General features: G+C 43.2%; 1 protein-coding gene across 1 annotated transcript in view; it reads right to left on the bottom strand.

The window, feature by feature from the left end:
• SPECC1L (sperm antigen with calponin homology and coiled-coil domains 1 like) overlaps positions 1-12,152 on the bottom strand; it is a 63,771-nt gene extending 51,619 nt beyond the window's left edge. The window contains exon 1 of the mRNA XM_033075659.1: positions 12,077-12,152. The gene's annotated coding sequence lies outside the window, so the exon portion shown is untranslated. The remainder of the gene's footprint in view (positions 1-12,076) is intronic.
• Between the last annotated feature and the right edge of the window lie 453 nt (positions 12,153-12,605).

Raw genomic sequence — 12,605 nt, 5'->3', positions numbered from 1 at the left:
AGTCCTGCCATACAGCTACAAGGAATCAGAACGCCTTCACAGAAGATTAAATAACAGAGATAATTTGAAATGAGAGACTCCTTAAAAAACCAAAACCCAAACCAGAAAAGCCCCATGAAGGTAATATGTTTGCTATACACACATCATATTAAGTGGTATGACTGCCTACTAGATTCCAGCAGCAGATGGGAACACTGCTTACCAACAAAGTTCCACACTTCTATTTCTTGCCTTTTTCATGTTTATGAGTCAAACACGTACTTGTGCTTTTTGATCTTATTCAACTGAAAACTAAAACTGAAAATACTGAAGAGCATCTGTACTACTAAATGGTACTTTTGATGTTTTTTGCCCATAGCACACTTGAGGAAGAACCCAAATGAATTTTCAGAGCACAGAGCACAGTTCGTAGCAAAGTTGACTGCATTTAAAAAACGATCCCAAAAAAACCTGCACACCTGCCATAACTCCAGTCAGCCAGAACCATCCCTTTCTGACAGCTCACAAAGGGAGAAGGCCAGTGCTCTGAGGAGGGTTTGGGCACCGGCAGAGACATGACTGATACATTTGGGCAAAGCCTGGCAGTGTAAAGAGGCTCTGGCTGGCACACAAACAGCCAGCCCTGGCTACTTGCAATGCACATTTGTCAGGTCTGCAGAGCACACTCATCACCCTGACACACCTTGCCAAGCCAGACACAGCACACATGAGCTTTGCATGCACAGTAAACACAGTTGGATCTGTTTATTACAGCAAGGAAGACAATAACATAACCCACTGGATGGATGGGCTCAGAAGGAGAGGCAGCCTGACATTACCTTCTACACAACAAACATTTATACTGGTATCAGTACTTCTCAGGGTGTCAGCACTGACAAGCTCTGGGAACTCAAATGTTTCTCCTCCATGAGAAGGGCTCCTGAAAACATGCCCCAGTGTTTGCTTCAAGGACAGCAACTGCAAAGCACAGTGATGGAAGCAAGCAAAACTCTACAATGTCAGCTAAGTATAATCCTCATGTTTCATCACAGCATTACTTTAAAATAGCCATAAATTTGACACTCAAGACCACTACTACTGAAAATTAAAGATAGAACCATATTTCCAGAAACTTCAAAGATGCACAGAGGACAAGAAGGGTTAGAGACCACTGTTCCTGTTTTAATTCCAAAGAAACTAAGCCTTAGTAGTCACTTTCCTAATGAAATAAGTTTTTGTAATTTAAAAACTGAGAAAAAGATACAAACAGGTCACACAAAACAAGAACAAGACATCAATTAGCATTACAGGTTCTAAAAGCAGCTGCTCACTAAGACTCCTCAAGTGAATTTATGGCCTCTCTGTGCCAATTTCTCCCCTCCTGCCTTCCCCAGGAAGGAAAAAGGAGATGGGCTTTCAGCACTGAAAACAGAAGACATCAATACTGGAAGTACAAAAAGCCCTGCTTCACCCAGTTTCTCAAAAGGCAGGTATGGTAGATAAAAACTACTTTTGTGCTTCTGAAGAACACTACCACATTCATTAGAAAGAAACAGTATTAAGAATCAACAATAATCTTGTCTCTGCCCAACAAGAAAATTTAACAATACATTTTAAAATAAGAAATAAAAAACTCTCTGACCAAAGGAAGCTTTCTGAAGAGTAACGTACAGCACTAACAATTCAAATTAAAACTAAAATATTATTTCACTATTGTTTTAAAAAGAAAATACTGCATATAAAACTGTATTTTATATTTTGCCCTAGGGAGAAAGAAGGAATTACTGAAGACTTCCTTTCCCTTTATACACACTTCCTCCTCCTCCTCAAAAAAAAAAAAAAAAAGAAAAAAGAAAAAGGAAGAAAAAGCCACTAGTGAAGAAAACATTCATCAACAGGCACAAGACATTACTGGAAAACATTTGATTCATGATAGCACAAACAGTATCAATTAATCAAAATGGAAAAAAGCCAAAGCAGTGCCAAAGTAGCAGATAGCAAGTCTGCATTCCTAAACCAGAGTGTAACTATTGCCTCTAACCTGTATCCTTTCCCAGCCGTCTCTCTCTCCACAGCACACATAGTCCAGGAAACAGGAGAAGCTTGCTCAGGAGTGCTCTCCCTGCTCTGAGGGAGCATGTGAAACCAGTCCTGCACTTTATACCAGCTGCAAACACAACTGCATAAATAATAATTTCAAACTCTTCTGCCCAATAGCATGGCTCTGCTCCTGACTGTAAGCTGATATGATACATGCAGCCAGCCAACATGCAATGCTTTCAGCATTGCTCCTCAGAACCCTGAGCACTGAAGCAGAGCAGGGAGGGGATGATTCCTTACTGTGATTATTTTAATCTCATCCACTATTTAATATGCTTGTTTATGCTAATATTGCTGTCACAAAAGTAAAGCTCAGTTACAAGAGCACAGAATATAGTTTCTTGTGCCTGGAAGACAACAGAGGGTTAAGCAACAGAAGTCTTTTTTGAGAGGCATAAAGCAGTGCTACCTACTAAAAATTGTGAATTATTAAGAAAATTATAAATAATCTTAGACTTATCTTTTGAGAGCTTAAAATATATAGAAGCAAGCATTCCCTCAAATATGAGGACACTGAGCACTTTTGGAAAATCAAATACCCAAATTACAAAAGAAATTGCTCACATCTAAGAACAATAGAGTCAGTACACTTTCACTCTCTGCTTGTGCAAATTCTTTGGTTTTGATATATTTAGGCTGACAACTTTGTCCAAATAATTAGGGAATGACGTTTTCAGGTCACTTATACAGTCCCAAAAGGCAGAAAAGCAAAGAGATTATAAAATACAGCCTCATCAACCCCCTGTAAAATTCAGATACAGAACTTTGCCAAGTCTCTGCAGACAAGACAGCATAGACACCAAAAAGCTTCATATCTGGAATATGAAATGAGCTATACAGAAAGAGACACAGCTCTCTTCATTTCTAACTTTCAGCTGCACAAGCACTCTACAACAATGTCTCTTGCTCAATAATTCCAAAAACATGCTATATAAACCACTGGATTCCAACAGTCCAGAGCAAATAGTGCATTTCTTTTATTGCTTAAGATCAAGTTTTAGTGACTGGAAAGTTTGCTGATGCTAGTGGGTAATTTAAAATACCAAGGAGAGTCCATGGAATCACAAAGATCCTTATGAGACTAACAGGACAACAAAAACAACAAACAAAATTAAATATAGGCAAACACAAACACATCCATCTCTCAGGAGAAAGCAACCTCAGCTTTAAATATAAATGTGTTCTCAGCGTATCAATACTGCTCAGCAAGACTACAGCATTCTGATTCACAGCTCCATTAAACTACCAGTACAGTGTTTGGAATAAGAAAAAGCAAAAAAAGCAAAGCAATTGTAGAAATTATTAAAGAAAGTAACAGAGAAGGAACCATCAAACACAAATATTGCACTCAACAAATCAATTTTTTGCCCAAGTATCCACATTTTAGTTGCTATGTGCAGTTCTCTCAATCTCAAAAAAAAAAAAGTTTCTTACAGATCTTAAAATGATCAAGCAAGGGGTAAAAATAAGATCAAAGGTATATAATAGCTCCCATGAGACATCTCAGAGGGAACATGACAAAAGCCTATCAAATCTGCAATGGCATGGAGCAGGCAGACTGGGAGTGGCTGTTAATCATCTCTTCCAGCACTAAAACTAAAGACCAGCAAATGAATTTAGTCAGGTTCTGAATAAAACAAGTGAGCTGTATTTTAAATGTATATTGTGTGAGAAGATGGGGAGACTGGCCATGCACAAGGTACAGAAATTTCCTAATGGCTATTAAATATCTGAGCACAAAGGGCTCAGAAACCCCTCTGAGCCAAAACTAATAGCAAGGTGGGAAAACAGTCAGGGTAGGAGGGAAGATTTTGTGTTTGGGGTTTTTCCTAAGGCATCTGCCCACAGCTGCAGGTGGGCTGGGTCCCTGTGCCAGTGTGGGCAGTGGAAGGAAAACACAAACTGAGCAATGGAGTGCAACACAGCTGGAACATTTGGGCTGCACTCCTGGAACAAGGGCTGCAGGGAGTCACTCAGAGAGAAAACACCTTTCTGTTACTTTCTGTCTTAAAAACTCAGAAGAGTCTTCACAGATTTCAATTACAAGTTGTGGAAGTACAAAAATAGGAATTCTGCATTTAAATTATGATATCCCATCCACTGCTTTCAAGCCACATTTGCTATTGCTCCTTCTCCATCAAACAGAAGGGAGGAACGACCAGAGCTTTGGGCAAGAATTGGCTGTTACACACCTCAATTTCTCTACTCCTTCTTTGGAGAAAACTGCAGAGCTGTAGCTGCTTCGAGCAATGTGTAGCCGTTGCAATACTTAACATTCCAGACAAGTGACAGGAACATTTACAGAACTCCTGAACTCACAAACTGTGCTCTAAAAGCCTTTTCATAACAAAATTAAATTATGTAGCCTTGTTTTCAAGCTCCTATTTCAAATAACTGCTATTTCAAACCACTGCCAAGGAAAAGAAAAAACAACTGTTCATCAACTGGCATGGGGAAACTGTTTCACAGGGAAGGGGAACACTGTCCCTAACTTGGTCTCAGCATGAGCTTCTACACTGACTGCAGCTTCAGAAGATTTTTTTTAATTATAGCTTTGAAAAGCAGAATAACAGACCAGGTAAATCCATACCTTACTGGTATACATCATTGAGCTGATTAAAAAACATTCTATGTGGGCTCAGTACCCTTAGCATGCCCAATAACTCCAGCTGCTCACAGCCCAGATCAAAACACATCCACTTTACTATTAAGTAGGGTTTGTCTCCTTGGTGTTGAAAATACCAATAATTTGGTTACATTGACAGTTTTCACTCTTTTTGGTAAATATCACAGTTGCATCCAAATTTTAAGCCACACACTAAGAGATGAGGCAGCACATACCTATTTCCTGGGTAGCAATTACACTTCTGTGTCAGATTTTACATGCTTAAACAAACAGTAGACACATCAACCTTCCCTGTAAAACCCTCAGGTTAATATTTCAATAAAACAGAGCCAACTTCTACAGTGACATTTGTTCTACAAGAAAATTTTAAAAATTAACACACTAATTTTCCCAGTCAAAGGACTGACCAGCTTTAAGTACAAACCCCACTAAACTAAAAAGTGATATTTGATCAGTTAACTCCATTAAGGCAGTGCTCTTGCCTGCTATTCCAAGCACACTCTAAAGCAAGTGTTATTCCAAAAATCACCAACCTTCCAGTTACAAAGGTGTACTGAGTGTCCTATAACCTTCAGCATATACTGTATTCCTCACACAGCAATCAAAGTCCACTGGTGGAATGCTTACACTGTTAATTGCTGTGATTCCTACAGCCATGAGTCCTACTGACAAACACACACGTGGAAACTCTCCTGGCACTGCCTGGCAGTGCTTACAAAAGCAGCCATGGCAATATTAAAACCGGGGGAGTTGATAAAATAACACAGCAAAAGGTGTATGACCAACAGCTTCCTTCCTCAGAGTACAACATTTCACTGCAATGTTCTCTCTCCAGCACAGGGACTCCCAAAATTCTGCCTCCAGCAGGTGACCAGTGGTGACCTTCTCCCTTTGGTCCATTGTAAATGTTGTCAGCTGAATTCAGAGATCAACAACTGCAGCAAAGGCTTCTGCTGCATCAAGCTCCCAGGGAGGAGTAAGGCAGGCAGCAGCCAGGTGCCCATCACAGGGAGAGGACAGGAGGATGTGCAATGGCCATTTCAGGAGGCAGACCAGTGCCTGCCAGTACACATGTGTTACAGGTAAAACCTGTAAGAGAAGTGATTAACTTGCACTAGGTCTCATGCTCATCCAAAACACTCCACCAGAGCTTCAGTTCATGCAAAATCCAAACACTCCAAGTCCTGATACCAGGATGGTTATGATGCTAGATCTGCTCTTACCAGCAGCTGATTAATTCTCAGCTTGAGGATTTTCTATTGCCTGGATGTCTGGAACTGGGAGGTGACTGGGTGCTCGCTATGTCCACTTCACCACCAACCTGGTCTGACAACATTCTTGAAGGCATTGCAACAAAAAAAGGTCCCAGAGAATAGAAGAAGCAATAAAGAGGTGCATTACCTGAGGACCTTCCCACGCCCCAGGTGCTTACAGTTCTGGGATTCCCAAACCCAGAAAGGCCATCCTTGTCTCAGATGCACCAAGAGAATGGCCTGAATGGGAATGGCTCATGCACAAGTCAATCTTGCTAAGGCTGGGGGAGGGAAGTGCCTGTTGGGGATTGCTTAAATTAGTCATGAAAATAATTTAATTGTACCCTGCCACCTAAAGAGGCAGTCCCACCCCATCTCGGTCCTCTCCCTTCTCTCCATTCTAGAGATCACAGCTCATTTTTGATGAGTTGGTCTTTCAGACAGATCAGGACTGATCTGACTCACCTTGTAATTGCTAGATACTATGCAAAGGAAGCAGCGGGACTGGGAACAAGAAGGAAGTCTCATCCTTTCAGAGATGGTGCACCCCTAAATTTGTTTTAATTCAGTTTCAGGCTATTGGCTGCTCAGCAACAGCCCTGCTTTAAACAAACCTCTTAGTGCCACCAACCAAACTGCACTCTTCCAGGGCACAGATGAACTGTGCTATTTTACACCATCACCACATGACACAACGGGGCACTGAGGGGTCTGGAGCCTGGCTATCTATGGATTTCAGTTCTGTGCAGTGCCCCCCATCTTTCCTCACCTCCAAGCCCTGTCAACAGCACACTCATAACGTAGTTTAAAGTCCTTCAGGCTTGGCAGACAGAGCAGAGACAGAGCCACATGCAAATCCTTCCTAAATATCTGGTATCACTAAGGGAGGAGCAGTTACCACCCCCAGTGTGGAAGCTCAAGGACAAAATTTGAGTCACGTGGAAGAGAAGTCCTTGCAACAGGATGGAGAGCTTCCCATCTACTGGTAATTTTTTATTTCCCCAGGGAAAAAGGGTAAGACTATTTTCGCTTCCAAATTTTATTCCAAGCCTTTCAGAGAAGGGTGAATCACCAGACAGTTTATGGAGTCACTGTTCCCTGGGACAGTTTGGTTGTTACAGCAACCCAGGGCTCTACATGGGACAAAGCCTGGGACAGCACTAACAGCCCAGTACAGCATCCCCAGCTGATATAGCTGCTGATGTGCTGATATCCTCATGGAATGCCAAGTGCAATGCAGGATTCCACACGGGACAAAGCCTGGGAAAGCACTAAAAGCCCAGTACAGCATCCTCAGCTGATGTAGCTGCTGATGTGCTGATATCCTCATGGAATGCCAAGTGCACTTTCCACTGTGAAACACTTTTAAAGTATTTCTTTGAAAAGCTCCTGTATCTCCAGGTTTCCTAGCACGCCTTTGATGTGTGACTGAAGGCCTCAGAACAGTTTTTCCTCCAGAAAAATGTAATCTTTCTATTAAAGGCTATACTGAAGTCCTTTTCTTTCAACAGTTGTATTACAACACTAATGTCCATAACTGATAGGCTTAATTTCTGTAGATAAACCTTATTTATTTTTTACAAGTGTGTAGATCAGAAGGATTTTCAGGAAACTATCAAGTTTTTGTAACACATATTTATATGATTTCATGTTTTGAACACAGCAAATATAGTTCTGAATATGAAATAGACTGAAATTTCATCTGCACACTTGGATCTATACCCTTTAAAATAGCTTTACTATTTTTCCTGAGTTTTCACAATCAGAATTTACATTGTTTACAGTAATATCTATCCCAGCAAGCTTTCAAAACCTTTGGAGAACAGCATGATGCTATCTTTAAACTTTTTCAAAGTCACAGGCATGCCCATTCTACAGGTTGAGGAAACCCTCTTCTGTAGTTTTGTATAAAACTAGAAAAAACAGCAACAGTAATGGGGGAGAAATTCAGGTCACAAAGTTTTCATTTTAACATGCTAATTCTTGATACATTCTCGGTACAGTTAAATACAATGATATTGCCACATTGAAGAATGCATCTCAGATTTACAAATCCTAAGTGAAGAATAATTTGATGGTAACTACCAGCAACTGTATGTATTTAAGAAGTTCATAATTTCCAAAATAGACATTAATTGTCCATCTCATACAAGCAAGTGCAGGTACAAAGCAGCTTTGCACGATTCTGTCACTTAAAGAAAGAAGTTTGTTTTTTTTTTTTGTTACAGAAAGAAATATAAACAAAACTAAAACTTAAAGTGCACACAGTTACTCAGATTTGTGGAAGGAATCATGTCTATAAGTAGCTTTAATTTTCCTTTTCCAGAAAAGCCTATATTCCTTCTGGGACTTGAAGGAAATGTTTGCCATTAACCATTTAAAGTGCTGGTCACTTGTTAGGGAAGAGCAAATTGAAGCAGGCAAGACCATTGTCTGAAAAGATTGCACAGCAGATGCTACTGTAAATGCACACCCATTATCAACCCTCAGTGTCATTTACTTTACTAAATAAAATTTTAGTTCAGTAGAACACGACAATTCAGTTAAAAAAAAAAAAAAAAGATTAAAAATCCTATGGCTAAACAGAGAAAGTCAAACTCTAGCAGATCATTTTTATAAACTTGCCCATGTCACTCAGGACCTGTCCATACACAGCCAGCCAACATTCTAGCAGTGAAATACATTGAAGGAGCCTCTCCTGCACCAACCTCCACACAGCGAGGAAATTCTGCAGCCGAAACTTCAAGAAGGCTCCATCTGCCAAAACCACTGTGTGCTTTTAATTAAGAACATCCACAGAAATGTATTAAGCAGAACACAGAAAGTTTCAGGGAGCAGCAAGGCCAGCCTCCTGGTCATGCTTTCCACCCACCTCCCCCAACACAGATCCCACACAAAGTCATTACTCACTGCAGGTACCTGTGCAGAACATGTATCCCACACTGGCCAAATGACCAAAGCCAAGGAAATGCTTTCAGCATCCAAAAAATACAAATACTTTTAGACTGATGTCATCAAACACATCACTTGAGTACTTCTACTCTACCTTAACTCTTTTTTACTATTATTTAAATACTACATGTTAGGTGCTCAGTTTATTTTCCTTAATAAAACTGCATATCTAACAATTAGTTGCAACCAATCATTACCTTGGCTCCACTCCAGCACAAAGTGATGGAAAATAACATTTATGCAAGATTTATCTTTCAAAAATGTTAAACCAAGTTTTGAAGTAAGTAAAAATTTGCTATTTACTCTTCTAAAATTTGCTTTAGTGGCTTTATAATCATTTAATACGCAATGAGTGACTAGTTCTAAATTATTTTTTTTTGGTACCGAAACCTTGTGGATTGAAGCCTGCTTTCACCTAACTTCAGAATTTATTCTTGGATTATTTTTTCCTGCAATTTGGGAAGCTACTAGTTCTGCCACTGATTTGCAGCACAGTGTCAGTTCTTTGCAAAACTGAAGTACCCCAAGACATTTAGTTACAAATGCAAAGATCAAAAGTTGCAGTGCCTCCTAGGTGTAGGACAGTAAAGTTGTCTTTCCCAAAGAAAACCATGCACGTATGTGTGAAAACTCGACTAATGAATTATTTATGTTTAAAGATAGTATCCTGTGATTGCTTCCAGGCTGCACTGCTGCTAAGTGCTCCAAATGGTGGCTTCTCTGATCATTCCAGCTGGAATAAGCTCAAAAGAAACAACTAATAGGTTTCTTGTAACCAGTCACGTAAGGCTACCATTACATAAACCAGCTTCCAACACTTGCTCTTTCTCCCTTTTTCAGTATAAAGACCAAAAATAAGACTAAATGGGCTGATTTTTTTAAGCCAGGAAGTACAAGCCTAACATTTCTTATGCTGTTTTTCCCAATGAGCAACAGTGATTCAGTCCCATTAATAGCAAGCATTACACACTGCTAGGACTGGATCGCTGTTGGCAAGACAGGCTCCATCATCTCAAGGTCAAAAAAGAGCTTCTGAATTATGTTAGTGAAAAAGCTCTGAAGGAGTTTCCACAGCCTCCACCCACTGAGAATCTATTTTCCACTTTTATGCCAATAGTAAAGCAAAAATTGCACAAATTTGACTTCAAAATGTTACTTCTAAGTATATATCTATTAATACATAAAATGTTGACGGCACATCAGATTTATTTTGTACAATTAAACCTTTGCAGCATAAAAATATCCATCCCAACATGTGCTTAGACAGAAACTTCCAAAACTCAAGAAGTTTTAGACCTGGCATTTGCCCTTTAAATGATGTCCAGGTATCACTCAGGAGAATGCCAATGCCCATGCTGACAGTGATGTGGCCAAGCATGTGCCAGACCTCAGCCTAACACCCAAGTTGTCTTTGATTTGCTGCTATGGACACACTGTCCATTGAGGGAAACCTTAGCTCCAGCCTGATGCACAAGACACCTTTGGCAGATGCCTGGAAGGCCACAGAGACCACACCAGCCTGGAGCACAGAGGGAAAGGGAAAACACTCCTGAGCTGCAAATCACCACAGAAGGTAGCAGTCCATGACACCGGAAATCTCTGCACAGAGGTTTTCCCACTGTGATGCTCCAGCATCATCAGACTTTAATATAACAAACCCTCACACAATCTAAGAGAGAAGGCAGATCTTTACCAATGATCACACTAAAGCATATGTAACAATCAGCTTGAGCAGATAACTGGGAAAATGTGGGCTGCATTATCTAACTAGATGGCACTTTATTTAACAGAAATAAAAGAATACATTAAAAATATTTGAGATGTTTTATTCCCAATAATGTATCATATTCAAAAAAGAAAGAAAAAGTATCTTCAGCCATACAAAAACATCTGAGAAATCAAGGGACTTTTTCCTTACTTCACCTAGTTCACCAGCCTGGAATCTGGTTTTTCCATTAGCTGAAAGTGAAGTGGCAGTGTTACAAGAAACATGAGACTACTCCCGTCTCAGTTTCCCAGTTTTAATCTCAGACTATTTACAATGACCTTCTCTTTTCATTTTTGTTAGCAACTACCTAACAACACTCAAGTAGGCTGGAGACGGAGAAGAAACTGCTTCTCTTCTTCTGAGCTCCTGCAGCACTATATTGTGATTCACGGTGTTCAAAGCAGCCCCTGGCTTTAATCTGCCTATCTTTCAGCAGCCAAAGTCCACAACATTAATGAAGCAGGAAGCAGCTCCAGAAGGTTTATGTTTGCTTTTGGGGTGAGCACAGCTTGCACAGACTGTGCCCTTCAACAGAACCCATGGCTCCTTAGGGCATTTTTCAGCCCGCAGAACCACTTACGTGCCACATTTTCTGCTACAAGAGAACTGTGTTCCCCAGATCCCAGCACACAGACACTTCATGCAATCACAGACAGTGAGATGCTGTTGTGGAGAGAAGGGTGCAGTTTGCTGAGCATCAGCACAGCACTGCATTGTTTTTCTCTCTGAAGACACAGCGTACAGAACCTCTCAGAACAGCTGGTGACTGGTTTGGCCCAGCTATAGGAACCTGCCTTCCTACATAAGAGGTCGTGACAGACCTGAAACCTAAAATAGCGTGAAGCATAGGAGGGCAGACACAAAACTGGAACTCAGATGCTCTTTCAGCTCTGAAAAGGCAGAAAAACCACGCTCCAGAGAAGTATGCGACCAGAACCCAGACAAAGGTGCTCCCAAACACACCAAAACCCAGCCAGAAAGCTGCAGAACGCGGGCACTCCGCCTTTCTCCTCGGGAGCCCCACACGCACCCACCACCCCTCTCGCAGGCAGCAGCGTGCAGCGAGCGGTTCCCCGCGGGATGCGAGCGCGGGCCGCTCTGCCCGCAGGGACAAGATGGGTGACAGCGGGGACGGGCAGCGCGGCCGGACGGTGCGGGAGTCGCGGGGGGACCCGGGGCGGGCGCGGGGCGGTGTCACCGCCGCGGGGTGACAGCGCGGCCCCTCGGGGGGCGCCGGTGAGGAGGGGCCGAGCCCGGGGCATCCCGCGGCCGTGAGGCGCTGCGGCCGGGGCGCGGGACACAGGCCCTGCCGGAGCCTGCGCGGCCGAGGGCGACCCCCCAGCGGGCGGGCGGGCGGGGGTCGGGGCCGGGCTGTGCCCGCCGGCGCTCGGCGCTTACCGGGGCAGCCGCCGCCTCCTTCCCGCTGCTTCGCAGCCCCGGGTCCGGGGGCGCCGCGCGGGCCGGGCCGGCGGGAGGGGGGGCGCGGAGGGGCGCGCGCACGGCAGGGACCCCTCCGCCCGCCTCCGCCCCGCCCCCTGGCGGCACCGCGCACGCGCACCCCGCGCGCCCGCCCCGCGGCTGTGAGGGGGAAAGGGCGGGGCGCGGGCGGCGCGTGCGCGGGGCGGCTCCTCCCTCAGGGCGGGGCTGCTGCACACCTGAGTCCCGGGAGCGCGGGATGCCGGCCGCAGGTAGGGAGGGAAAAGCCCTGAGGCGGTCGAGTCCAGCCTGTGACCACCAACGGGTCACCTAGAACATGGCCGTGAGCTGAGCGCCACGTTCAGTCTTTCCTTAAATGCCTCGGTGATTCCATCGCCTCTCAGGACAGCCCGTTCCTATGTCTGATCAACCCTTCTGTGGAGAAATTACTCCTCGTGTCCTACCTGAACCTCCCCTGGCGCAGCTTGAGGCCGTTTCCTCTCATCCTGGT

Source organism: Catharus ustulatus, chromosome 18, assembly GCF_009819885.2.
Source record: "Catharus ustulatus isolate bCatUst1 chromosome 18, bCatUst1.pri.v2, whole genome shotgun sequence".
NCBI classification, from domain to species: Eukaryota; Metazoa; Chordata; class Aves; order Passeriformes; family Turdidae; genus Catharus; species Catharus ustulatus.
This window is presented reverse-complemented; position numbering and strand designations above follow the sequence as displayed.